Source organism: Antedon mediterranea, chromosome 10 (assembly GCF_964355755.1).
Source record: "Antedon mediterranea chromosome 10, ecAntMedi1.1, whole genome shotgun sequence".
Classification (NCBI taxonomy): domain Eukaryota; kingdom Metazoa; phylum Echinodermata; class Crinoidea; order Comatulida; family Antedonidae; genus Antedon; species Antedon mediterranea.
Genome location: NC_092679.1, coordinates 4504670 through 4530082, shown reverse-complemented (window position 1 = coordinate 4530082; position 25413 = coordinate 4504670). Strand labels below are relative to the sequence as shown.

Below are 25413 nucleotides of genomic sequence, written 5' to 3'. Positions count from 1 at the left end.
TTTGGCCCAACTTAAGTGCCAAGATACCATGTTTAAAATTCAATTTAATAGCTCATAAACTTTTCACACCGGAAGAGGATTATTATTGCTACAAATGTCTTAGGAATAGTAACAACCTAAATTCTAACAGACTTGTTTTTAGGCCTGTAGATGTTTTATTTTTCAGAATGAACCTACACTATTGAAAATGAATGAAAGCAAAGCCCTGCTACACAAGTAGTATGCTCATACGTACTGGAGTTAACTCTGTTCTATCATGGTTCTATTCACATTGATTTAAATCATCACATCAATATAACTCCAATGTACTTCTGTTAAACTCTGATAGGTTAACGATACATAATAGAGTTAACGATACATAATAGAGTTAACGATACGTAATAGAGTTAACGATACGTAATAGAATTAACTAGCACTTTCAGTACATTGGATATTTCATGAATATGCTTTGGATCAGCTTAAAGCTTGGTTTCCATTCGGTCGCGACGCATTGACATAACGTGACTGAATTTACCAATCACAAGCGACAGTTTGGATGATGATTGGTTTGGCTTACATCCTTGCATAGAACGAAGTAAACTCTAGTGCGTGTGAACACAGTCAATTATCATTCATCTTTAGAAATAGAACAATGATCATAATATTGACTAACTTCTTGTGATATAGTTATGTTTGCATTTTACAAGAGCAAAGTACTATTCTGTTTGGTAGTTATCTAGTATAATGATTGATGAACTAAAAACAAACCACCTTGTCAATGGGGATGACACTAAATGATCCTGTTGAATCAATTAACCATTGACAGGATAACTCAATTCAAAAACAAAGTTAAGATAATATTCTCTCAGCCAATCAGATTGTGATGTTAGGATAATGAAGTGGCCCTTGTGATCATTGATGGTTGATATCTGGTGATTCATCACAACTCTTTTGTGTTTCAGTGGTTTGTTCAGTATTATTATACAAGAACCATTGATAACCTGCTGTGGTGCAATTGTCACATGTCTGCAATTTATGTGTATATGTCTTTTTTTTTATAGAACCAGACATTTTTATTACAGGTTTATGTGTTATTTATGACACCGCATAGTTCTGAAAAGAATTGTTGAGTTTCTTGACGGTTCGATCAATACACTTTGATCATCCTCAGGAGTGAGGTTTATGTGTTCTTACTATAATTTTTTTGAAAATACTCTATCTATCTCTATCTATATTTTTTTTTTTTTCGATGTTGCCAGCCTGAATGAATTACCTTGTCTCTATACAAGCATGAAAATATTTTTGATTAGATGCTATGCACGACGAAAATCATCATTATCACACGGTGCTCCTAATTTAACAATACTAAAAGCGATAGAAGCTACTTCTTAAATTCTCACAAAATACAAGCTCTCGGCCACTCCAATTTACGTTGTCATAGCTTCTGCATCTAGACCTATTTTCAAATTAGACCAATTGGTAATGTTTCCAAATTAAGAGGGCCTTTTTATTTTTAATTATTTATTAATCATATAATTATTAAAACAATAATTTTTTTTTCTGCTGCAACTGCTCAAAATACGGTATAAAAATACGGTATTTTTTATACCGTATTTTTTAGTACCCCGTTTCTGCTAACAATACTTCTTGGGTGGTCGTGTTAAATTTCATCCTTTTTACCCAAATTGCCATTCATTTATTTGGTCAATACTTAAAAGTCGCAGTAAAGGAAGTTTTACGTCTCACTTTCAACAGCCTATAGCCCTAGTGATAGAGAAGTAATTTGTTCCCTCCCCGAGTTATTGTACTGCTTTTGCAGGCTCTTCAGCTTCTTTGAGTTTACTTGCTTTGGAGACAAGTCTATTCCTTCATTTTGTTAGTTGTGGTTGTTCCTTTTATTACTTTTTAGTTGGCCGGAAATTTTAGCTTCCCCACCCCCTCCTTTTCCACACATATTTATATAGTAAATATTGTGACGTCTTTGCTCCACATTTTCGCCGAATATATCTATAGTATACACGTGTGTAAAACAGCTGACAGCGACAGAAAATAATGTCGCAGGTGAAAAAAAATACGGTATTTTTTATTGGCAGCAGAAAAGGGTACAAAAAATACGGTATAAATTTGTAAATACCGTATTTTATCCACAAATTTTGTGGGGAAAATACGGTATTTTTGTTATGAGCGCAGTTTCTGCTGCCAACAAAATATGGTATAAATACGGTATTCAAAAAATACCGTATAAAATACGGTATTTTCTTGGCAGTCAATACCAATTGGTTATGAATACATTTACAGTAGTACAAATACAGAAGCTGATACCCTTGGACTTGCTTTTGAGTAAACAATCTCATCATTCAGCACTGTTGATTGCCTACAGAGGTTCAATAGACCATCAAATCCAAGGCCTAAGAACTCTATAATTATTTAAAAAGATTATGTAATTAGAATCAAACCTTGAAAAATCTACTACCACAGTAATCCACACAACTGTCCTCATTCATTTTATTACTTTGGTTTAATTATTTTTAATTTCCTTGTTTTTGTTGCTGTATAATGCATTGCGGAGTTTATAGCAAGGAGATTAAAAGTTTTGATGAGTAGAAGTAGGCCTTTGTTTTTAGTTTGTTCATACAAATTTCGCAAAACAAATCCGGCAGAATTAGACCACTTAATTAAACAATTCACATTTTATACTATACATTCCAAACGAACTTTTTAATGCGGTATTTTAAATTTTGCGATATTATTATTTGTATTTTTTATCCTATTTTTAATTTTATATTATCTTACCAAGGAAGTAAAATTTTAAAAAAAATGTTCAATTTTTGACAAATCGAGTTTATGTATAATGTAAAACCCTAGTTTAAGGAGACAACTTTGGGCCCAACAAAATAGCAGTTAGCCATAGTGTTAAAACACTATTACCCCTTGTTCGTTTCCAAAAAAACGAGTTTGCTGACATTAATTCGCAAGGTCATCAAACTTTAAAACAGCATGTCATTTACCATATATGGTAAGAACATAGTTTTACACACCATTTCAACACCGGCTCATATTAATAATGTTTGCACTTGTTTATCATTGGTTGTTTGCAGTGTTCAACTTCACAGGTGGGTTCAAAGATTGGTAATATTTGCTAATTGATAAAATGCAAAGATTGGTATTACTATTATCAGTTATTGATATCATATTATTGATTACATACAGTAAGTAGGCCAATGTATCAACTTAGGATTTTACACATTTCTCAATCTCTTTATTCCTTTTGATGCTTTGATGAAATAAATTCTATTTGGTAGATTCACACTAAATCTCTGTCTACACTATCAAATTAGTTTGACAATAAAAGTGTGATGTGCCCAAATATGGTATGATATGCCCAAATATGGTAGTGATATGACATGTCTATATATTATGTATATATAATATTATAATATAAATTTGATGTAGACAGAGCTTAAGTTTTTCTGATCCAACCTAACCGATAATTGTGTAAGAACGTTTTATTGGTCAGCGCTAAACGTTTTTTTTGTTTTGCGAATTTCTCCAAATTTCTAATACTGTGTTTTGAATATATAACACTACTTCTGATTGGTTGATTTTGTAGCATGTGATGTCCTAAATGTGAAAGTGATGAAAGCGTTAGGTTGTTGGAACTAGGCCATGTTTTGTTGCCCGTATTTAAAAATTTCATCTATTTCCTCTCGTACCCTCGAAAACCCCCCAGAGCATTCAATGAAGCCATTACTTTCCTTTGTTGCTAAAATTTCATTTTCTACTCGTTCGCGCTGCATATCTCACTCAATTAACTTTGTCGTTGAGGGAAGCTGGTTGTGTTATATAGACGCCCTTTATATCAGACAAGAAGATAGAAATAGAACGCAAAGTGCACGCTGGCAGGCTAATGACGTAAATAGGGGCGTTGGAGGAAGTGTACTTTGATAAAAAGTTAGGATATTTTAAAATCTAAGTTTGAATTTCTGTATCAGGTCACGTATACTTTAAAATGGATACGATCAATAAAGAATGTATGGGTATACTAAATACTTTTGACATTTTGTAATCAATAACTTCCCTAATAGCTAAATAAGAAACTATAATATCTTTATTTACTGTAGTTTAGTTATACTTTTCATTATTTGATTACTTTGCAATTCTCTGCTCTTCAGAAAAAGAAGAGATGAAATCAGAGAAGAGTAAAACTATTCATTTTTGGGAATAAATGATAAAAATAGTTTGTATTTAATTGTATTCAATTTAATTTAAACTGCAAATAAAAAAACTTGTTCTAAACCAATTAATTAATTCCTGTTAAACCACTCAACCAAGACTATACGTAACTGGAGTAATGAGATAACATTGAATTCCAAGCTGTTTTTATTACAGTACTAATAGACCAGAAGTTTTTTTTTTTTGCATTTGCTCAGCGCTTCATTAGGAATAAGTTCACAAACTAAGGTTAATGGATAACGTAACATACCGGAAACTGTCTGCTAAATAAATTATTTGGAATAAAACGCTGTGAAATAAAGTTTACAGTAACCAAGACCACCGGAATAGAAAATCACTTGATGTGTTATCAACCATTTAATAAAGTTTAGAATTGTATAGGACTGTATACAGTGTACAACAATGTTTGATTAGATGCACCACCTAGCATGATAGGTGCTCACCAGGTGGTAGTGTGCTGAGTTCTGAGGCTCAGTTCACACAAACACCGAACTGTATTAGTTGAAAACAGTTGAGTGTTTCGTTTGAAGTATTTCAGCGTTGCATCCCATCAGTCATTTTCTAAGCAACAAAACTTCCATTGTAGAGTAGTGATAAGCATTGCCCTGTATTTGAAAACTTTCGTTATTTTATCTAAAGTTTACGTTTGATCTTTGAGCATTGTACGCTATTACGCAATAACTCCATCGATATGAACATTGTAGCCTGATACTAACGTGAGATATTGTATGGTGTGGACACAGTGTAGTGTGAAAGAAAGCTCAGTCAGCACTCAATTCAGATAGGCTTACGTGTGAGGCTAATTTTAGGAAAGTTCTGAACATGTGAATTTTATATTTGGAAGCTTCAGCATAATGGTCATCAATGGTGACTAGCTTGTTTGGTCATGTTGCATTTTGGGATAGTACTATATGCCACTTGGCAATTAGATTAATACAACTACAACTGTTTTATTAAACCCTATAAATTGGCCGCAACCATTTAACAAACTACTATGCAAAAGTGATTTCAATACTTGTGCAGATACGAAAAATGTAAAATGATAAATAAATGTATTTAAAGTTTAAATCTTTCAAAAAAAAGAAAGCCAAACTTATGTAACATCATGATATAGGATGTATGACATAGAAATGTACTTTTTCTGATTTTGAGTGATTGATGTAGAAGTAACCTGTTGGCTCTTCTTATCAAGACGCACCCTCAAATGGGAGCTGAAGTGAAAGCAAATTCCCATAACGTGATTTGAATTAATTTAGATTATTTAGAAACAGAAATTTATGATCATAATTTGGCTATTCATTTTCTAATGAGCCTACAGTAATTTACTTTTTAATCACAAACACAGATCTTTTTTTCTTTTCCTATTTTTTTGTACTGGCAGTGTGTGTAAAAACTGTGACTACCATGAGATGTTGTGTTATATTACTAGGACTCGTCCCCACAACCTCCATAAACAGAGGTGTGGTACTATATAAACATGCCATGTCTATGAATTGCAAACAACGTTGGTGGTTTAAAAAGAAATTATTTAATGTTAAAATGTTTTCTAATATTCCATATAAGATAAGATATAACCATTACTAAACCGTTTTTAGGGGTGGGGGGGGGGGGAAACTTGTGACCTCTATCGTCTGCTCTCCCCCCTTTGGGAGTGCTTCTTCTTCATGCATGATTATTATAGATCATTATGACCCCTACTAGATATTCACTAAAGGTTCAAAATAAAACAAATGTTGTTTGGGCCAAGATAATTGCATTTTCATTATTATGTAAAATGTATGGAAGGTCCAACTGTTCAAAATCCCTCCATATATCCGCCCTGGATTTTATTTATAACTTACTGAGATATTTTTATCTCATAAGTGTATTAAAATATGTTTATATGTGTTTTGATGATTTAAATGAAAAGTAGATGAGGAGGATCTGTCATCAAGACAATGTGTAGAACGCGTATAAAATGTGGTAATTTCCGACAGCATAAAACACTGGAGTACAAACTATGCTGTAATACCCCCAGTTTGTCCATACTTTTCCGCAATTGCCTTTCACAGGTTATTCTCCTCAATTTACCTATCAATCATAACTGCTTAGTTTCATGGAAAGTATTTTCTACTTCCTTTCACCCGGTTTGAACCTTTTCTATGAACTGTTTACTTTTTTTCAATACTTCCCAAACTTCAACAATCCGAGTATCAACTATTAACCTTTTTCAAATTAGAATTTGTTTTTCCCGGTAATCTATTATAGACAATCTATGACGTAGTTGAGATACATTTACAATTCGTCCGTTAAATAATAACAAAAAGTATACGTATAGTAAATAATGCTACCAAACTTTAATCCTGTTATAGTAGGTATGTTCTATTTAAATTATCATTAATAGTATTGTTTATATCTGCTATTAATTATGATTTTTAAACAACATTTAAACTTGTTTCCCACAGACAGAAATAAAATATTGGTTATTAATACCCTTTCATTTGAACTAAATAACTAATTAAAATTTATATTACAATGTATTAGTACAGTAATTAACGTTTTTACTTGACCTAATGACTGCAGTATTAAAAATGATCTAAAATTTGTTTTTACTTTCTATTTAGAATACCTTAAGGAACGCTTTTAATAGAGTGAGGTCTGCTGATAAATTAGTAGAAAGGTCAAGATAGCTTGGTCATGATATCACACATCATCTGCTCTGGACTTAACTTATTAATGATTTAAACTTTATTATAAAATCGGTAACAAAAATATGAACAATTTAAAAAAAAGATGACATAATGTCAATACAGGAATAAACCACCTTTTTTACTAAAGTTTCCTTTTGAAATGGAAAACTAAAGTGGTTTTTGCACTTTTTGGGGAAAAAAAACCCCTTAAAATCTGGTTTACAGTCAGTACCGTACTGTAGTTCTGCTTTATTTTTTTTTTAAGCGGGTACAGTATCTCGATTTGATTGATACTGTGAATGATTTCACGAACGAAACTATTCTTCTTTTATTCATGGTGTGTATTTTGTGTCAATTTGTTTTTGGTTGAAAATTAAATTAACTGACTAAAACTGTTTAATTTGTTGAAGATTTTATCAGGTTTTATTTTATAAATGACCTTCAGAAAACTTGATTACAAAATGAAGCGAGATAAAACAGAAATGTGTGTAAATCACGTCTACAAAACTTTGTAGTTGTTACGCGCATCAAAACGAGAAATGTAAGTTATCTTACGGGATACTCTCTGGTATCTTTCCTAGTCACAACGTTGACAGGTTTCTCAATTGAGAAAAATGTTTTATTTTTGTCAGAATTCTTACTGAATCTAATTAAATTCAGCCTTGGTGAAAACCTTTAGGCAAGAACAAGTTCAATGACTTTGAACACACACACTAACTATGCCTACCCCAAGAGACCATCATATTCTTGTTTGCTAGTGATTGTCAGTGTAGGCCTAGGGCCTTGCACTAGACCTTGTCTGTGGAGGCCTACCTTGAATTGGACTTGGACACTTTTTTGTGTACCTCCCATTGACTAAGTTCAAAACATTTACCAATACCATTTATTCTTGTTGCATAATTACAAATATCCAGTTTCAACTTTGTTATTTTTGTTACGCTAACTTTGAGTAAATTGTGATTTTTCACGTTCGGACATTCTTTTCACGGTTGGACCGAGTCAAACAATATTTTTTCCCTTATTTTGTTTATTTTTGCTCAGATGTAGGTCCACTGGGTATGTTCATTGATGATGATTTCTTCTACATTCCAAAAAATGGATTTCTTTTTTCTATGAAAATCACTTGCCATTCAAAAGTTGATGTCTATCAATATGTACGAGTTGTACTTTTATTTTAAAATAGTTTTTAAATTAAATAGTATTATTTTCAATGATTGGTCGAAAGTTTTGTCATGCCAAATTGTTGATGAATTTTGTATTGAGATGATGTTAAAATTAATAACAAACTATTTGAGTTTATTTTTAAGTTTATGAGGCAGTCACTACAATAAACAGTGTGCAAAAAAAAGGCAAAATAATTAATTGCAGGTTAAAATGTACCATAGTATTACTGCAGAAATGGTTTGCTAAATAATGTATAAACAGGTTAAAGAAACGCAATTACTGCAGTAACAAATATGTTTTTCTCCACCTGCCATTGAGGCACTGAATGCTTGTCAGTATACCGTATGAGAGTGATGTGATGCTTTGTAATTTTTTCATTTATCTGTTTTTGTCAGCGCAAACATAATTTCTATGTATATTTTATATGCAAAATGACAATAAATGGAAGTAATTTTCCACTGATGACTGAACACTGAACAGTAGAATACGTTTGACATGGTTGCTGTAGTTTGAATAAAACGAGCTAGGTTTGCATGTTGGAATTTGTTACAAGTTTTTGTGTCACAGGTTGTTGATCTTTTGGTATTACATCATACTTCAGGTTAAACTACTGTGTGCTTACTGAACCGTAAAGATTCTTGGTTCTTCCCTAGTTGAATTCCAAACTCGGGTTCTCCTCATGTTTCTGCCACAGGGCCTAATTATGCAAGTTAAAGTAGAAAAACAGCATTTTAGTAAGACTTCTTTCCACGACCAACAAATACTGAGTATTTGTTGTACATTACAAGTTCAATACAAGTTTTAATTAAGTAGTTATAAGCAGGGTCTAAATAACCCATCCTGTAATTGTAAAGGTTAAAACTTTAAATTAAATACTGCAAACGTTATTGCCAACATACAAGAAATCAGAAAGGATTTTATGTATGCACAAAATAATTCACCATAGAACAACAATTTTTTAAAAGGCAAACAATTTCCAATTTTGAAAAACATGTAGATACTTGTATTTTTGAGTGAATGCGAAAGCTACACTTTTTTTGGTATGCTTCTACAATTGTGTAGATACTATTGTGAGATTACGTTTTGGTAAGTGATCTAGGCTATGCGGCCTTGCTTTATATCTATGTAGGAAGCTCGCAAATCCTAAATATTTCCTTCTCTACATCAACGTAGTCTATATGTCCATCGAGTAAGTTTTTTTTTTAGTTATGTTTAATAGCAGGAAACAGCTGAAGTTCCTGAATTCAGTTATCGGTTTCCAATCTTCTGTTTTTAGAGGTCAGATTTGTGTCGTTTCCCAGAACCTATATGGATGAAAATGTCAAGCATTTTTAATGCGTAAATTAAAACACTTTCTTCCAGCTAAATACTAGGAATTAATTTGAGTACTTTAACAAATTCTATCCAATGTTACTTTCACATAAGGAATAACTTTAACACAGAATTGCGAATTTATTTTGTCATCGTATTCAAAGTTTATTTGTATGAAGCCGGATGTTTGGGATTCAGCCAATGATATGAATCCCATATTTATTAATATAACCATCAACTACTGAGATAGTTTTCAATGTTTTTATAAATATTATACTTTAATGTTTCAATGACTTCTTTAAACAATTTTTTCTAAACGCGATTAACATTGAGTACAGTATATTCTTTTGTTGAAAATATTAATTTGAAATGAAACACAAGAAATTATAAACTCGCCAGCAGTTGATTATGGCAACATGGAATGGTGAATAGCACTAGTTCTAGTGTTATGATTTTTATTCGGTGCTACACTGCTATAAAGTAGCATAGCAGCAAATTCTAAATTGTCTATTTATTATCAATATAATAAGTAAACAGAATTTCTTTCCGACCTAAATCCTATGAAAAAACTCCATTGAAATTGTAAACAAAATTAAGTATATATGAAAAATTCGTGAAAAAATAAGCTCACTGTGTAAATTTGTAGTACTCGCTTTATGGCACTTGTATAATAGTTAATCAAGTTTAAAACTTCCCATGGGCTATTGCAGATAGGTAATTTTTAATACCGTAGTTTTTACTCGGGGTACCCGAGTCTAGGACTCTCTCATCTTCTCCTCTTCCATTTCCTCCATGGACACTATTGAGTAAAAAGTGCCATTTATAAAGTACTACTTCTCTCTTATTCGTTGATTTAGCATGAATATACTACAGTGACATGTCCTCAAAGCTATTAAATTACTAAAGATACTAAATTTCAAGCAAGATGCAGCCATATCACGTCTCGAAGATGGTACCGTATAACCGTATTTGGTAGCTGATTTTCATGTGTATGTGACGTCATCCCGTCTTATGAAGTCATTCGTGCTTGTTTAGTTCCTCTGTATCTGGACCATTTTATTATAATATTATAAACTAACGTTAGATGGATAATATTTAGGGGCATCTAGGGTTAAAATATCCTGGTAGTACTTAGCACTAATTTTGGCACAAAAATAGTTTAGTTAGCCAGACTTGATTGTTGCTATTCACTTTAACTAGTTCTCCAAATAAGGAACTATGGAACTTCCATACACTGGCCCTCATTGTTTTTATCTTAATTAGTTCACTTTAAGTCAGAATTCTGTATTGCCAATTATGGAAAGTGGTTTATATTAAATTCAGGAAATATACAAGTATATTAATCCTTTAGAGACGGAAATGTGACAAGAAAAGATTAGAGCCAAAATGTGACTCGATGGAGAGCCACAGAACAAGCGTCACTCTTGTACGGCAATCAAGACGTTAGTTGCGAGATTATAGATTCCTTGGATGACTGCCTGATCTGGTTCCATCCGTGTTCGTGCACATTAAGGATTAAAATTATTGCAACCGTCTCCCACTCAAAATTAACGGTATTACACTTTCATCCTCTACAAATCATTTTTCTTACAAATGTACAGTCCAAGGGGCCATCTATGAAATTTTAAAGAAATTATGCGATAGGGTATTTTACGTGACAAGAGAAGATTAGAGACAAAATGTGGCTCGATAGAGCGATGGAACAAGCCTCTTGTACAACAATCAAGACTTTAGGTGCCATCCATGTTTGTGTGCATTAAGGATTAAAATTATTACAACCGTCTCCCACTCAAAATTAACTGTATTACCCTTTCCTCCTACAAATCATTTCTCTTACAAATGTACCGTATAGTATAGTCCAAGGGGCCTGCTATGAAATTCTTACAAAATTATGCGATAGGGTATTATACTTGGATTACTGTAAGAACAATCGGTTGATCAAAATTCTTGTGTTCGAGTTTAACCTAAATTAGGGTGTAGGATTATATACTTGAGCATGGGATTATACTCTGTCGGTAGCCAGTGATGATTTGATGGGGCTAACCATTATAGGCCTTATATTTACAAATTTAAACCATTTTTGGACTATAGTATATGTTTTTTTTACAATAAAATTTAATGACAAAAAACAAGAAGATCGACGTTTCGGAACCATCATGGAACCATTTTCAAGATCAAGTGATTGAATTATACACAAATAACAAACACCAAAGAGTGACAGGAAATACTAATTAATTGGTTAATTAACAGCAAAGAAGGCCTACAATTCTAAGAACTTAAGTTATTAAGCTCCTCCTTCTTAATTAATAAACAATTTTAGTATATGTTAAGGGTTTTATTCCATTCTTTCTTAAACATTAGATTAATAATGATATAAATCAAAGAAATACAAAAAAAAATATTATTATAATAGGCCCAGAACAAAAGAGTCTACAAGAGGCATAAATAGTAATACTGTTGCAAAAATAAATAAAGACTTTTGAATGTTGAGAGTTAATGTAGAACTAGATTAGATACTGGATATAGGCATTCAAGCTGTATTCTTTAAGATGTATTTTTAAGTATCAGCGAACGAGTACTGTAGATGCAGGGCGGATATAAACATCATAGAGAACCTTAATTAACAGTACAAGTTAAAATAATTAAATTAAATTAACATATTATATTATTACAGAGAGGAACCCTTTTTTTAGTAATTTAATTAAAGTTACATGTACTTAATATACATATATATACTGTATAATTTTTGAAAGATGAAAGCGTTTTGAAATGTCAGATAAAGTTCAAAAACCCGGACCCACGTCTCGGTTACATCCTCTGGGATCGACGCAGAAATCGCTCAACATCAATTCATATTTTAAAAACGTTCTTTCTGTATCACAACATCTCTTTCATCTAACTTTTAAGTCAGACTGTAATGTTTTTTCAATTAAGTTTCTTTCTCGTTCAATGTACAATAGGTTATTCATTAGGTTTGACTGTCATGGTTGTGAATTACCGCAATGAGCAATCATTAATGAATTCTTTCGTTGAGAACGAAAACTTCCTCATTCTAACCAGATAAACATTTGTGGTATGGAGTCCCTGCCCTGTTAGTATTGTATCTAGTTGACTCTCTAGTTGTAAAATATTAACTCTACAAGATCATTCAAATAAAACCTACTGTAGTTTAGTTGTTAAATAATAAAGTAAAGGTAATGCATGCTTCCTATAATAATTATACATTTACCGAATGTTAAATCAAATAGTTATATTCCCGATGAGAATGGAACAACGTATACTGAGCTTATACGCATGCGCAGATTAATATTTTGTATAAATTACTGTATCCTTTCATATCTATCTTCTACCGTCCCGATGTGAAAACTCACTATTGCGAAAGTCGTAGCAAACACAAAATGCACCGCAGAATATTGGCATATATACTATAGATTCTAGGTACTTTTGTATAAAAATACACCAAACGGAAATGCTGTCAAATTAAACAGAATTTAGTAATAAGATTAAATTTACAAAATATAATTAATAAAATTGATACATATTCTTTTTAATGTGTCTGTCATCACTTAAAAAATTGTCTCTAATAAGGCAAAGATAAACATATGCGTCAGTAAAAAAAAAAACTTCCCTTTGCTATTAATTGTAATTTCGAAGAAGTCACCTTCAATTGATACCCACAAATGTTTTGTAAACAAAGCACTTGATTAGTGGTAGTTTCTTTTTTAAACATATTAATATTTTGTATATTAATCATGATTGCCTTTTGTGATGTTCAGATTGGTGGTTTTTCAAATGAATAACTTCAATTGTTATTTTATATTAGGTAATGTGTTGCAACAAAATATCTGTATGGTTCCAACTACTAGAGGTCATTAATTATATAGTAGATAGTACAAGAATAGATTATGATGTCATTATTATTTTGATCTCACAACAGAGGAAGTGCTGCTTATAATAGTGAACATGCTTGCAATCCCAGGGGTCGGGGTTCAAATCTATGTCTACCATATTCTTTTCTCATGTAAAAAAAGAAGTAATTATATAAATTTAACATATTCAGAAAAACTAATAATAAAAATAAAGTTATATTGCATGACAATGCATTAACCTAAAAATTATTTAAATGTAGCAAAATTTAAATCAATTTTAAAGGATAAAACAAACAAATGATATGTTTTCTTTTGTCAGTTGGTACGTTAATCCATAACTTGGTAGATCGATACAAAAATGTTCGTTTTTTGCTAATTCTAGATTTTAAAGTTTTTAAATTTATTCACTGTTAAAATGAGCACAATTTCAATTCAATTCACATTTATTTACTCATCGTTTATAAATATAAATATAGTTAGATAATATAAATGATGGCAAGGATCCTGCATAGAGAAGTTTACAGTTCTGTTTTCGCAGGACCCTTTTACATAAAAAACATAAAACAATAAACACAACATAATAAATATAAAATAAAAAACCATTTCCTATACATTTTAGAGTTGTTCATCAGCATTTTCTAACATGATTTCGTATACATTTATTTTTCTTAAAAAGAAAATATTCAGTTTATTGCTTCCAGTACATGTGAATTCTTTCTTTATATTTTATAGCAAAAGATGATCCTGCCTCATTGATTTCCTTTTGTGCTGTTTTTATGTCTTTGTACTGTATTTGAAATTTGGCGAAATAAATTATATTATATAATTTTAATTAAATATAGAAGATTCTAATGTACTTGAATACTATCGATTTGACTTGGAAAGTTTCAATCAAGACATAATAATAACATAATTAGTTTAATTTTTAAAAGCAACAAGTGCCATTATTTAGGATATGGTATACATTATGCAGAAGTGTTGCTAATTGATAAATAGTCTGAGACAGTATATAATAGAATATGATATACATTGGTCTCATATTGTGTAGGATGTATACAAGGCTGAATATTTTAAATGTATGTTAGTCATCTTCAATTCCATGAATTCCTTTTGGAAAACCATGGGTAAATATGGAACGCCGTTTACGCAACATTTCGATGATATGAATTTTATGACGCGATATGTGAATGAAATGAATCGATATGAATTGAATGGCGCGATATATGAATGAAATGTTTTGAATTGAATGTTTTGAATTGAATGCTTTAAATGAAATGTTATGAATGAAATGTTTTGAATAAAATATTTTGAATGAAATGTTTTGAATGAAATGTTTTGAATTGAATGTTTTGAATAAAATGTTTTGAATAAAATGTTTTGAATGAAATGTTTTGAATAAAATGTTTTGAATGAAATGTTTTGAATAAAATGTTTTGAATGAAATGGGTACCCTCGACTCCTTTCCACACTATTATCAATATGGATCCTTTACAGAGAATCCTAACCAACCTGAAACAGTGGAATGCATATTTCCAAACCCAGGTCTGTTAGGATTCTCTGTAAAGGATCCATATTGATGACAGCGTGGAAAGGAGATGAGTACCCAGGCTTAAGAGGTTAAGAAAAAATCACGAGCGGGAATGACATATGCCGTCAATAGTTTGACTTTTCAATTCAATTCAAACATTTCATTCAAAACATTTCGTTCAAAACATTTTATTCAAAACATTTCATTCAAAACATTTCATTCAAAACATTCAATTCAAAGCATTCAATTTAAAACATTTCATTCAAAACATTCAATTCAAAACATTTCATTCATATATCGCGCAATTCAATTTATATCGATGCATTTCAATCACAGATCGCGTCATAAAATTCATATCATCAAAATGTTGCGTAATCGGCGTTCCATAGGTAAATATTATAATACATGATGTATGTATAAACAGGCACACAACAAATGCTAAACCACCGAGTGATATGCTGAAAATGAATTAGTTAGAAAAGATGAAGTTGAGGAAGTGTGTGAGAACATGGAGGTAAAAAATAAAATTTATTTTTAACCTCCATGTTGAGAATTAGAAAAAAACCTCCCCAATCGAGATTCCAACCTGGAATAATTTATATATCTGCACATTTTGGCTGTTTACTTTATTGTTTTGATTTAGCTTTTTGCTTATTTTATTTTGTATCTCCATTGAGATCCAGCCACTGATACCCACAGCATTGTCATTTTTCAGTGCTTATTTTATTTTGTATCTCCATTGAGATCCAGCCACTGATACCCACAGCATTGTCATTTTTCAGTGCTTATTTTATTTTGTATCTCCATTGAGATCCAGCCACTGATACCCACAGCATTGTCATTTTTTCAGTAATTTTCTTAGATTTATAAATTGATATATAGTTCTGAAAATAGTTTGTTTCTGGCTTTTTTTTATCGTTTCATTTTGCTAAACTTTTTAACAACTAGTTAAAAAGATCTCTTTATATTTGTAGATTCAGATTAAACTAACGCCACATTGATTTTTCACTGACTAATATCTTTTCTATCATCACTTCCAAAATTGTGTCTAAATACCAGTGGATGAACAGTTTCGTTTGAGTGCTAATTTAACGCTTCACTTGGTATAAAAAGTAACACTGACATGCATCCCTTTCTCATAATAGAATTCCTTCTGATATTATCAGTGTTTGGTTTCGGACTTAATTTTGCGCCTTGAGACTTTTACACCATTGGTTGAAGTATTTTTAACTCCACAGGGTAGACCGTAGTCACAAGTGCAATGACCTTTCAAACTTAACCACCATTGATGTATTGCGATTGTGTTTTTGAAGTTTCATAATTTAAAATTACAACTGATTACTCAACTTCAGTTTTTTTTTTCTCTTTTTAAATTGTTGAATCACATTATTTGGTAGTTTGATCCATTGAAAAATTTAGTTTAGGATAGTCTAAAACATTTTCAAAGTTTTTCTGTTTATATTCTTTCCCTTTTTTTGACTTGCATTATGTAATAATATTAATAGCCTAATTCATCATCATTGATTAAATCTTTTTCACGGTTGAAGCCTTTTTTTCGGTTTAACTAACTTTTCTCTTTATAATTGCATAATGAAAAAAAAAATTATACTGCACATGTCTACTCAATAGCCAGTATTTAACATAATTTAGAATTATCCTCCTCCCAAAAAGTGGATGAAGGGGTGTTTCCCTGGCCCCGCCCTGGCCCCGCCAGGCTTTACCCAAGATATAATGATAACTGAGTCTCCATAGCTCCTACAATTTCTTGATGCTTAAAAAAATACCAACGGTCTGATTCACAGACTTTCTCAAATACAAACGATGATGATTATTGCAATAACATCATTTTCTGCAAATGTAATTATAGTAATGATTAATGTCCAACTGTGTATGTAAAAACTATTAATGTTATTGTTATTTTTTCATATCCATATAAAATCGATATATAAATAATTTGCAAACTTACATAATTCATTAATTATGATTAATTTACCAAACTTTTTAAAATAATTTTTTGTTGTGTCATGTTTTACCAAAATAGACATTTATTTATAATTATTAGAATCAAATTCTTTATTTATGGTCAGTTATTTTAAATATATGGATTATAAATTTAAATTAATTTGCTGTTCGATTTTAAAAATAAAATTTTTTTTTAGTTAAGACAAAATATAAAATAGAGTATTATTGTTTTTATCTTGAAAAAATTGATTGAAAAAATATTAAAACTTTTTAACCAATTACATTACAAATTTTATTTTTGGAATTTGAAAAAAAAGGGGATTTTTAGTGTAATTTTGAATCTGATACAATGAAAATCTAAGAGTGAGCCACCTAGAGGTAATGCATCCTTCAGCGCTTTCATAAGCGTTTACCTTTAACCTTTAAGTTTCATAAACAAATCCAACAGGTGAGTTGAGTGAATGGAATAGTCCATTCTGTGAAATCCTGGTAGGATATTATAATACCAGTTGCTTTTTAAATATCAAATTATATTATAATTTAATTATATCAATTTATGACCATATATAAATTAATTAGTGTCCATATATTATTGGGATGTTTGGTGTTTCACCTATCCTAACCTTGCTTATGAAGATACCTTAATTTTTGTGTACATAAGATAAAAAAAGTGATATGTTGGGTTTTTGACGTGTTAGCAGCATATCAAAATAATACTTCTTCGGTAATATGTATCCTTAGACAATTGTTTTCATTTTTAGTTTTTTGAATTTACACTTGTGTGTTACTGTTAATGTAGAGTGTGTACAATGTTGTTGTTGACACGACTGTCAGTGGCGGCAAATTTTAGGTGCCGAACTGAACCGGCATCAATGTATGAATGTTCACTCCTTTTGTAATATATACTGTAGTATATTAATCTGTACTTGGATGGTTACTATTAGGATGCACTGCAAGGATGTATGCGAAACGACAGATGATGAACGTGACGTACCATCTACATCCTCGATTTGCATCCTTGTGGCATAATGACTGTACAAGCCCACTTTCCAATATTTATGGAGTGGGTTCTTTTCTATGTACAAGAGTGGCTTGGTTAATATCCCTTATGTTTCAAAGTAGTTTGACGTTTTTGTTTTTTTAAAAAACATTTTGTATGTCAGGAAGCAAATGTTTAAAATAATCTTTGGAAGGATATATTCAATAAAGAATATTATATTATTTTTTCCTGAATTTGTTTATGGACCTTCTATTACGAAGTTATTATATATAATTTGTTTATTTCGGGTACTAGTGAAACCGTAACAAGTGTGCACATTAAGGATGTGTGTGGAGTTGTTGCTCATTGTATAAAACGAAACAGTTGTTTTCTGTGTATTATTGGTATACTATACTCTAAGAACGCATAATTCAAGCCAAGGCTTGGATGATCCATCACTTAAGATTGTTCAAATCACTCGCATTGCGTGTTCGTCTTTGCGTTGCATGCTAGTTGCAAAGCTTAACACCCTTACTCACACATATTTGTTGATTTAAGTGTACCTTGGAAGCCTGTTGAATTCATGTCTATTTTTAGCACTGACATCATCATCAAATTTCCACTTTCCATATCGAGATACCATAAGTATATTTATGATTGTTTGTAGTACTTAAGTTGTATTATAAACCGTTCTCGTCGTTTGTCATGATTACTCATACAATATAACTTAATGTTATCTCAGTTGCTAAGTATTATGGGATAGCTACACAGACCATCTGTGATTGACTATTAAATTTATTGATATGAGTCAATCTTGTTTGATAAAACTGTCATCATTAATTACATAAATTTGTTTTCCTTGGACATTATCTTTGGTTGGACTTTAGACATTCTTTTTTGTATCTACTGTTTGAGGAGTAGCTGAGCAATTTTACTTAGGACGTATTTAAAAAAAAACATGATGTATATCCCACCAAATGATATTCATCCTCAGAATCTACCTCATTCCATTCAACAAATAGAAAACAAATTTAATTTTAAGAAAAATGTTAAATCACATTTCTGTTCTACCAAATAACTTTATAAGTCAATCATAGTCTTTAATTTAACTTGTTTTTTATATTATTGTTTTTGTAATATCTATGTGTTTAATGCTATACTTTGTAATGTTTATATTTTTTATTTTAGATTGTAAAAGGATCCCAATGGAAATAAGCTGATAAGCTTTTTGGGCTATCCTGGAAAGTCTTTTATAAATGTATTATTTGTAATGTCCGTAATTTATGTTATCACTTTGTATGTATTTTTGCTATGATGATTTTCCAAATAAATTCAAATCAAATCATACAGTAGAAACCTCTATTCAATTCAATCGGAAAAATGTTATCCATATCAACAAACGTACAAACAGAAAAAGAAAATTCGCAAACTCTAAATTGTAGGATACTTATTTAAAGATGTATTGTCCCTTGAAACACAAAAAAATGAAAGTCAAAATATTCTAAATTTAAATTGGCCATATCAAAGTAATATTAAAGTTATTCACTTTAAGTAGAAAATTCGTGCCAAAAACAACAATTTTACGTAATTAACAGGTAAATTAGTTTGATTATATTTCGTCTGGAAAATCGTCACGAGAGAAAGTAAACAAAGATTTCAAACCAAGAGTATGCATTATGCATGATCCTAATTAGGATTGTTTACAACTCGTCACGGTTGAGAAGGTGTTTTCACACAGATCGCGAGGAAGTTTTATGATTATGAATACAGAGTAGCCAAACAAGCGCGTTGCATTATGAGATATGTTTTGATCGAAAACTTTGACTGGAAGTCACAGTTTTTTTTTAAACTAAAAAACGTCTACATTCTTGTCCTTCTGATAATTCTGATATAAATCTATATTAATGCTAGCATTTTATACTGTAATGTTTTATAGTGTTACAATTCTGACAACTTTCCCATATTTAGATTTTTTTTTTAAATACTAAAACTATAATTAATCACATAATTTTACTGCAAAATGTTATGAAGTTTGTGAAAAAAAATTGATAGTCGTTTAAATAGAAGACTAGCAATGAGCAACATACTTTGGGAAAACAGTCCCTTATGTTGAAATAAAATACTTACAGATAGAAAAGGTCAGGTAAAGTCAAGTTAGCTGCATAATCAGAGCTTAAAGAAAATCTCGTCTAGAAACTGATGTTATATACAACAAGGTCATTCACATTTCAATACAATTATTTCGCCTTTTTTTTTTTAAGGCCTTGTTCAGAAGATTCTGAAAGGAAATAATGTTCGTACAATTGTAGTTATCTTGGGAAGAAAAAACTTATTTAAAAAAATTAAAACCAGATTGGATTAAAAGGTTATCTTATCATAAAATTATTAGACTTCAACAGTGGTGTAATCTCTGTGTTGGCGGACCATCAAGTGTCGTGTGCGTTCAAAACCTCCCCAGCAAACAGTTATAAAGGGTATGTTGTTCATTTTAAGTATGTTATGGATAGATTTTGTTGCTCAGCCTGATAAAATATTGAAAACTTCTCCATTTCTGCAAAAAAAAAAACATTAAACTACAAAAATATACAATGTCGAATAGTCATCCTTTATAGAAATAAAAAGACCCAGCTATCAAAATAGCTAGATAAACCCAAGAAAGTACTGAGCACTAAAATAAAAGACAAATTGAGTCACTCCAAATACCTTTTAATGTGCCTCTCTCAAGAGACAAGTACCTCATCAATTTCCCATATCATAAAATAAGCAGCCAATCATATTCCTTGTTATTTATTAGCCAATGAATATAGGTTTATAAGCAGGTGTTTGAGGTAGGCATTGATGTGATTATTGTTTGATGTGCAGTATCCCAGAATTCCTCAAACTTTTTCTTTCTTAATATTACACACAATCTGATTAGCTAACTTTATTTGCTTTAACAACAACGCCTACGCAAGTACGTTTGTGTTTGCACCCCGGATCTCTCATCCTCTCAAATTTTACAATCCAAGGTCTCCTGTTTCATTCAGGTTGTTTTAAGAGAGCCTTCCACTCGATGTGAAAGCACAACTCTTATTCAAGAATAGAAAACCTGTTTTAAAGAACTTTAGAAGGTAGAAAAACAGCTCAAAACTCAGTTGATAATCTACCCTGAGGCGTTGAAGTAGAAAGCTACAGTTATTAACCAATTATTTTGCTTTATATAAAAACATTCACATTCAGTATTGTGAACCATAGCGTTTTAGAATAAATTTTTAATAATCTGTTGAAATAATATTGAGTAATTATAGCATAGAAACAGGTGGCTTAATTTACTGTTGAAGTTTAAACTTTAAAAACGAACAATGATAAACGATTTTAAGCTTGTTTTGCTGCTTAATGCACTACGTTAAATAACTAAAAGTAAAACTTTTCAATGGGCCATTTAAATCGGTCGGTGGTTGTTGATGAAAATGTTTAAATTACCCAATATGTCGGTGAAGGGGATAGCTTGATTTGTTTCTAGTTTTTTAAACATTTAGTTTATGACAATTTTAGGTGCTCTAATTAAAGGTTTAAAGGCACTGCAAGTTACAGATAGCTCAACAGTTATTTATTTATTCATTATTGTAACTTTAAACAATTGTTAAAGTTTAGTATAGAAAGTTTAGCAAAAAATAGCAAAGTTGCATGTTTCCTCCAGTTTACCAGCTACCTTTCCAATTAAGCTTTTTTCACATACATACACCAAGGTTTATAGCCATCAAAGATAAACATTAAAATACTAACACATAATTCACTATGCAACATTCAAAATTCCTCCATGTTTTTAAACCAAAGAGTCGTTATATGAACTTTCACCCCCAGTTCCATTGTTCTATCAAGTATGTTGTCCAAACAAATGTTGGCGACAACCCAAACTTTCACTCTCGTTGCTGCATTCTAATTTCGTTTTTTTTCATAAAGGAAGTGTAAGAATGTCCAAAAAGCACTACGAATCAATCGTGATTGATTTACGCTTCATTTGGCTAAATGAACCAAAATTGGCGTTAGCAGATTTAGTCACTTTATGTGAATAATTCGCACTTGATTTGGTTCAGTGACTTGTCGCAACTTACTGTGTTTAACTAATGATATGATCACTTCCTTAAACTTGCAGTTTCTGTGTAATTTGTGTTTTGTTAAGGTTTTTAAATACAATAAGCTTTTTAACTAGAGTTAATAGTCCTAAGAACTCTAGTTTTTAAAGGAAGCTGAGACTGAGTTGAATCACTCGGAGACAAGATAACATTTAAGGTTACAGTGCGTTGTATTGGTATTTGTTACTTTAATTTAACTGCTTAAAAACTCCATGTTTTTGGTTTTATTTCTGTAAAGTTTCTATGAAATTCATAGTATAAAAATGTTGCTATAACTATTTGGAGTCTTATGATTTGCACATTGTCTGTTAAAAGTGTGTCTGCAATCGCAGCCCAAATTTGAGCAGTCTCAGCCCCGATTTTATGTATCGTTCAAATTGAGCAATTCTATTCAATGCGAGATTTTGACCCATACAAAATGTTTACAAATAGTTGCATTATTATAGATAACAAAAAGTTATATATATGCAAAAATTCACAATTACAAATTTAGTGTATTTATAAAATGTGCTCACATAAAAATGTGTAGATAGCTTGCTGAATATGACACTAAGCCCTAGATCTGTTTGTACACATCCATATAAAGCCATATTATATAAAAAGATCTTTAAAGTCCTTCGTCACAGACCAGTCAACAATAGATTGAAGTAGTTTGAATAGATTAAAGTTTGTCAACCCATATTTGTGTACTTCATACTTTTGTTCTTTCTGGGGTTGGCTATAACACTGATACGCTAGATTGCTGTCAATATTACAGGTAAACAACTGATCCACAGATATACTACTACCAAATATGTACACAATTATACTTCTAATGGGTTCATTCAATTTTAACTTTGTCCTTTAAAAAATTGTATTACATTTTATTTGTTAAAGTTTAGTCTATTTGGCTTTGCAACTGTCACACACACTTGATAACGAAGGTGTCTTCTCAAAAGTAAAAGTAACTAGTATTTAACCAAGTCTGTCTCGTCTGTGGAGAGAGTAATAGCAGGGAAAGTGTCGGTAGATTGGCCTAACTTGCGCCCCATTAGTGTTTTCAGCTTGTGTATAAAATCTGTAATTTTTTATTTGTATGGTAAATGTTTATAATCAAGCTTTTTTTCCTAATCGATTACGCCAATTGTTTTGTTTTGCAAACATTTTCAATTACAATTTACAAAGTTTTTTTAAACTTCTACCCCAACATGCTTCACTAAAATTCTTTAAATCAATATTTTTTCCTTTACGTTACGTGCACTTAATTCTATATACAGTCATTATAGTTTGCAGGATATCTTTACATTTTAGAATTGAATCGAAAAAGTTGTTAATATTGCAGAAAAACTTTATAATCTACCTCATTTGTGTTTTGTTTATTATCATTTGACTGGCCTTCAAGGGTAATTGGTTAAATCTAGGCTAGTTATGTAAATCATGCCTCAACTAAATCACTGGCCAACTTATCTTCACACTGCAACAGGCAAATCATTTTATCTGTCACTATTTATACAATCTGTCCATCTCTGTTGTTTCATGGTCAGTTGTCCAAAAAATCTCATTTATAAAGAATTACGAGATGCAGTAAAATGTTTTAATGATAATTAGCTCTTGCCATGGGCACCATGTGTAGTGACCAACTCAGGTATAATTATGATTTTTTGGCAAAATTTGGGCTGATTTAGCACCATCTTTTATCACAATTTTAAATCTTCATCTCCAAAAGTAAATAAATTCTGTACAAATTGATACCCAACTTTTGAATTAGCAGCTTTGGCTATTTAAAATAAAATGTTTACTTTTTTTCCCTCAAATTTTAGACTAACTGGACCTCAGACCAAATTCTGTTAGTGCTCCTAGCCAAGCACTAGACCCCATTGTTTGTTAAGTTAAAAATACAAATTAAGAATATTTGTGTCATTTTTTGTTTTTGTTTTCAAAACATTTTATTTTGTTAATAGTATATTCATAAATGTGTCATTATTAGGTTATATTTCCTCTTGTTGAAAGTCCACATCTCGAATATAATCTAAATCGAAATTATTCATCCAAAATAACAAACACAGATACGACATATCAACAACTTTCTTATCAAGAGATACAGAGCGAACAATACAAAATAAATACCGCTATAAAGTTACGCCAGCGAACTGTATTACTTATGTTTACATTGTTTTTCTAGTGTTTAATTTAGGTGTTGTTAATATATAGAAGATGGTTTAATGTTCCATTTGTATATCTCTTGACTCTAGATCATCTCTCGTTATCTATTAATGGGTAATTTAGTAAGGATTGATAAATGATAGTGATGACTTTAGATGTTTGTTAAAATGAGATAATATGTGGTTGGAAGTGTTTAATCACTAGGCAGTGTTACATCTAGGTCATTAAACAAGTTTCAATGCCTGGTTCTACCGAAACACACAAATATTAAGCTAACTCTACTCACACTAGTTACCAAACCAACATGAACTTTCCAACATTTCAGTTAAATATGTAATCGGTGAACTTCTTGTGGAAGTTCATTTAACCATTCTGAGAATGCATAAAGTATAAATTAATTACCCTTTGGCTGGCCAAATATTTTAAGAAGTACATTAAAAAAGAATTTATAACTTTAATGCCTTTGGACCTGGTAGTTCAAGAAGATTTTCCAGATTTCAGAAAAAAAATTATGGAAGAAGCTCTATCATGAATATCCAAAACCAGATGAACATTTTTAATCTATCAGAATTGACTTTATTCAATACATAATACTTTTCTTCATAATAGTAATACAGCTAAAAACATATTTTAAACACTCAAATTTCAGAGGTTATGTAATAGTCTTCTCTTTTAAAGCCTACATGTAGTAATAAGTTCACAGCCTAGGGCAGAGTTGCTGTACATGCAGTAGTATTTTGAAGTACTTTTATCTGTCATCACAAGACCACAGGATAGTAAAGATTATTTGCAGTGAATGATTTTAGCCTGACAGACAATAACAAGTGGTAGCTGAAAATTACTGTTGTTGTTACTATGTTCTTTAGGTTGATCTTTTAAAAAAGTTAAGAAGACTGTTTTTCTCAATTCAACATAGATATTTTGTGAAAGAACAAAAGTTTATTAATATTACTAAAGATGTATTGTCCCTTGAAACACAAAAAATGAAGGTCAAAATATTCTAAATTTAAATTGGCCATATCAAAGTAATATTAAAGTTATTCACTTTAAGTTGAAAATTCGAGCCAAAAACAAGTTTACGTAATTACAGGTAAATTAATTTGATTACATTTCGTCTGGAAAATCATCATGAGCGAAAGTAAACAAAGATTTCAAACCACGAGTAAAGTATGCATTATGCATGATGCTAATAAGGATTGTTTACAACTCGTCATGATTGAGAAGGTGTTCTCACACAGATCGTGAGGAAGTTTATGATTATGCATACAGAGTAGCCAAACAAGCGCGTTGCATTATGAGATATGTTTTAATCGAAAACTTTGACTGGAAGTTAAAGTTATTTTGTGAACAAAAAAAACGTCTGTATTTCAGTTAGATGATTTTTTTTTAGACTAATTTTTGGTGAAAGTTAATAACTATTATGATACTTCAAAATGACCCACTTTTATCAAAATCTTTTTTT

At 30.9% G+C, this 25413-nt stretch overlaps 1 protein-coding gene across 6 annotated transcripts in view; it reads left to right on the top strand.

The window, feature by feature from the left end:
• The window catches only part of LOC140061062 (DNA repair protein RAD51 homolog 2-like), a 138227-nt gene that overhangs the window by 94166 nt on the left and 18648 nt on the right, over positions 1-25413 (top strand). The window contains exon 12 of one of the 6 annotated variants that reach the window (XM_072107480.1): positions 20084-20411. The exons of 4 other annotated variants lie outside the window; for them this stretch is intronic. The gene's annotated coding sequence lies outside the window, so the exon portion shown is untranslated. Of the gene's footprint in view, positions 1-6815; positions 6831-20083; positions 20412-25413 lie in introns of those variants that run through there. One more of the 6 variants, XM_072107479.1, reaches the window with a different exon arrangement.